The sequence below is a fragment of the Dreissena polymorpha genome, chromosome 5, assembly GCF_020536995.1.
Source record: "Dreissena polymorpha isolate Duluth1 chromosome 5, UMN_Dpol_1.0, whole genome shotgun sequence".
NCBI lineage: Eukaryota > Metazoa > Mollusca > Bivalvia > Myida > Dreissenidae > Dreissena > Dreissena polymorpha.
The window spans coordinates 67207726-67212426 of record NC_068359.1 but is presented as its reverse complement, the minus strand read 5'-3'; the positions used below and the strand labels follow the sequence as shown (position 1 = coordinate 67212426).

Genomic DNA, 4701 nt, shown 5'->3' with positions numbered 1-4701 from the left:
ATTCTCAATATCAAAAAGTCACTGAACATTATTGCAAAGTTGATTGTAAATATTAAGACGAAGCCAGTATATGTTAGTAAGAGCGTTAATGTGTGATTTATTTTCAGAAGTATAGCGTTATAAGAAGCCTTAATCGTGCAACAACATCATACTTATTTATTAAAACACGACCTGTTACACATGTTTTATTGTAGGGATAGTATATGCATTGAAGTTTCTATAATTAACAATATTACATGCCATTTGATTTTATAAGTATCTTTGATTTCGCTTAACAGTTGCTTTGGGACAGACAATGAACAAATCAGGTCGGTATTTATTTATCTATTTTTTATTTTAATATATTGACATATATCTGACTTAAATATAAAAAAATATCGTCCTCTTACATTAACACAACAAAAGATAATGACAACAACATACTATTTCAACGTAAAGACAGCTTACCGTGGATCAAACGTATGTATTTTTAATCATTAAGTCGTTGAATTATTTTAATTGAATTGTTAATGATTACACACAACTAAAAATAAAAACTATGTGCATATTATAATTTGCATTAAGTTGTATGCTCTATATGGTATTTAACTAGTCTCATACCGGTACACCTGACGGGGGAAAAGGTTAACCTTCCGTCCGTCTTTTCTGTCTATTTTTCCGTCTATCTTTTTGACCCTCTGTCTGTCTGCCGTCAGCAAAAATTGTTTTTGCGATTTCTGAAATGTGTATGCATGTACTGATAAAAATATTTTACCAACATTATATCATTATACTTGTTTAGTTGTTCGTAGGCAACAATCTATCTATACAAGTTTATATCTTATATAGAGAATACATGGTTGGTGCCGAAATGGAGAAAGTTTATCCGGTGAAGCTTAGAAAAAGATAATAGGGCAAGATTTAGCGAGCCCTATTTTTCTTTTTCGGTCGGAACCGGATACACTTTCTCCATCTCAGCCCCAACCATGTATTCTTTTCATCCTGCTTTATGCCGTTGACACATTTTATCGAAGACAAATAATTAATTGACATAACAATATAATTATTCTTGTCGGGCCTCCTACATTCCTGACGACCGAATAACTACCGATTTTGCAACTTAAAAAATAGTTCCACATAGTTCCAGAAGTAGCAGTAGTAGTAGTAGTAGTAGTAGTAGAAGTAGCAGCAGTAGTAATAGTAGAAGTAGTAGTAGTAGTAGTAGTAGTAGTAGTAGTAGTAGTAGTAGTAGTAGTAGTAGTAGTAGTAGTAGTAGTAGTAGTAGTAGTAGTAGTAGTAGTAGTAGTAGTAGTAGTAGTAGTAGTAGTAATTGTAGTAGTAGTAGTAGTAGTCGTAGTAATAGCAGAGTGTGTCAACATTCTTTTATAATTTGCAATAGTTAACACTCTATTCGCAGCTTACATCTCCAAATTTCAAACTCTGGAGGACCTGAATTTATACAATTGATTTAAAGTTAGAGACGCCAATAACCCATGCAGTCATTATTCTAGTCTGAAACAACATATTGTGTATCTTGGGTTGTACAAATCTGAAAAGGATGATTATAAACCTCCAACGCGGTAGAACAATACAAAGCACAAAAAAGAAACTAGTATATACAATAAAAGTTTGAAATCCAGTCGACTATGCCACTCATTAAGACACAAACATTCAACATTTATCAAAGACGCGTTTTGATTGTTCATTTAAAAAGCTTGTTTCTATTTTAATTGCTGTAGCGAATGTACCATAGCTAATATCACACGGTCAGTAGAATTTTCATGAAATGGATAATTGAATCATTTATTTCGGTGCAGGCATCTTTTATTTTACAATTATTCTAACCTTTATGACAGATAGAAGTACCAACATCTGAATTACAGCGGAATCTTTTCTAATAATAATTTATAAAAGTAATTTATATACAGGACATGTTACTTACTTAAGTACTTAATACGTATATGAATGTTTATATATCGTGGTGCAACTATTTTAATTCCGAATACTTATTTTATCCTTATTTTTCATACAAAACTACATCAACAGGTAACGTTCGGCTCGCCGACGGTGGTCCAAACTGGGGACGTGTAGAAGTTTTCCATGATGGCGAATGGGGGACTGTGTGTGATAAACACATGGATTATAATAATTTTGTCGACGTTCTTTGTGCTCAGTTTGGGTTAGTTTTGTTTAGAGTTTTTTTTCTTTTTGTATCATCAGAGTGCCGATATATATTTTGCACTGTTTTTTTTGACAACTGTCTCAATGTACTTATGGTGCACGTAAAGTTAACGATTAAAAAAAATATATATTCACATTTTATTATGCACACACACCCTTACGCGCGAACGCGCACACACGAACACACACACTCGCACACGCACACTCACATGCCCCGCACGCTACCCCCTCGCAGTTTCATATCAAGCATGTGGATTTTTTAATAATTGCCAAAATTTAAACGTTAGAGAAGGCACTTAAACATGAGCTCGAATTGCAAATGTGGAATATATATGTGTATTTGTTTTGTATGTTGCCTTTTCTTTTTAGAATGAACAATGGTAACATTTTGACAAATGTTAATTATAAGAAAGGTACTGGAAAGATTTGGATGGACAACGTTATGTGCTCCGGGGCTGAACTTTCTATTGAAAACTGCACCCATCGAGGTTGGGGAATTCATGATTATTGCAATCACGAAGAAGACGACGTTGGTGTTGTTTGTGACCCTAGAAGTAAGTTTTGTTTACAGTATTTGTTAAATCGATATCTTTATATTGATTGTCGTTAAAAGTGTCGGTATCGCGATCGAATTAGTATTTGATACATTTTGTATAAAAGCCATGATATGGATTTTTATGCCTGTTATACTTAGAACTAGATTACAGCAATACAGCAAAACTAAAAAATATTTACGTTTCGAAGCGTACACATCAAATCAACAATGCGATTATGTATTTATGAATATACCAATGATGGATTAACCTGTATGTTCACAATATGTGTGCTCTATGTAAACCTGAAAACTTCTAAACAGATATTGTTTTATGGATATATATGTGCATTCCCAATCTCACATGAAGTCTGAATTATTTTATTTCCCTACAGTTAGACATCAGCCATCAATAACAATCAATAGATAGGTATAACACTTGCAGGAAAAGGAATGTAGTAAAAACTGAAGTGCAATAGTGTATCCAATAATACACTTGCAAATAGTTATATATATGGTAATACAGATTAAGAGTGAACGAGCATTGTTCTTGCGGGATCGATATTTACAGTTCTTATACACATACAAACAAAGCTGAAACACAGCTACGCGGTCGTTTTTGCATAACGTGTAACGAGTTATCCAACAATACGACACAAATAAAACATACACAATACAACAAATGAAATGAATACAGCCTGGGTCAAAATAAAATGATTGCAATTTGAGTTATGATTTTCAATACAAATACAATAGTGTTCGATTTGTAAAGGGATTGTAGTGATATAAAATAGTTTTTAAGATGTGAACATACCGACCGGAATATGAGAAAATATACAATAAAACAAACTGGACCAGAAATTTTTACATTTTCCACCCTAATTAACAGGTCCATGACATATAAGATCTGCTTTACATCATTTTGAATGATAAATGAGTGCTGCAGAATCGAAAACTTTGTGTTCTGATATTTGGATATAAATACTGATAAATTGCAGAGTTAAAATATGAGATAAATTGTGTAAACAGTTTACAAGTGTTATATTTAAAATATTGTCTTTGTGGATGCACAGTATGCCATGGAAACGACATGTTGGGTCGTTTTTATCTTTCCTTATAATCCATGTCAGTAACGTAATATGTACCTTGTTTGCGACATCGGTTTTGTTGTTCGATAATTAGACGACCATCTTTTTTCATTCATCGAACACAGTGACAAGTAATCTTTACTATTTTGAAAACCGACTGCAGCAGTGTCAATTATGAGTGTAATCACTATCATAATTGTGTATGCAATGTCGTGATGATTATAATGTGATGGTATGTATCACTTCTAATTGTTCGGAGATGTTGGAAGCTTTGACCCATAGCATTTCCATACTGATATAGTTTATGGGGTTTCATTTTTCCTATAATATATGCACAATAATGTGTATGATTATATAATATTCAAAGAAAGCAAAAGCGCAGTTGCATGTATTCACAAAGAAACATTCTACATATAACGCAAGTTGTAATATAATACCAATTTAGGCCATATTAAACAATATAAGTTACACTATATATATCCCGATCTATTTTATACTGCATATTTAGTACTGTGTTATGTGTTTTATATAGAAATTGTCATATGTTCATTATAGATTGTGACGCATCACCAACTGTTCTAAATGGGAAAGTGAGCTACAACTCAAAAGCATATGGTTCTCTCGCAAGAGTTATCTGTGAAACAGGCTACCGCGTTTATCAGAACTTAACAGCAGGGCGTGTGAGATGTATGCCTCATGGCGAATGGGAGACTGTAGAATGTGAAAAGAATGGTAAGCTATCAAACAAAAACACACAGGCAGTATATATATATTTTTTTATTAAGGCTATCAATGTATTAATATTGTTAACTCCTAGTGATAAAGCGCTACTTAAACATCTATAACATAATAACTAATGACTAATAACTAATGACTATTATAACAACATACATAAAACCTTACGATAGTTTAAACCTAACT

At 32.7% G+C, this 4701-nt stretch overlaps 1 protein-coding gene across 1 annotated transcript in view; it reads left to right on the top strand.

The window, feature by feature from the left end:
- The first annotated feature begins 2696 nt into the window (after positions 1 to 2696).
- LOC127831300 (scavenger receptor cysteine-rich type 1 protein M160-like) overlaps positions 2697 to 4701 on the top strand; it is a 14729-nt gene continuing 12724 nt past the window's right edge. Inside the window, exon 1 of the mRNA XM_052356271.1 lies at positions 2697 to 2714. The gene's annotated coding sequence lies outside the window, so the exon portion shown is untranslated. The remainder of the gene's footprint in view (positions 2715 to 4701) is intronic.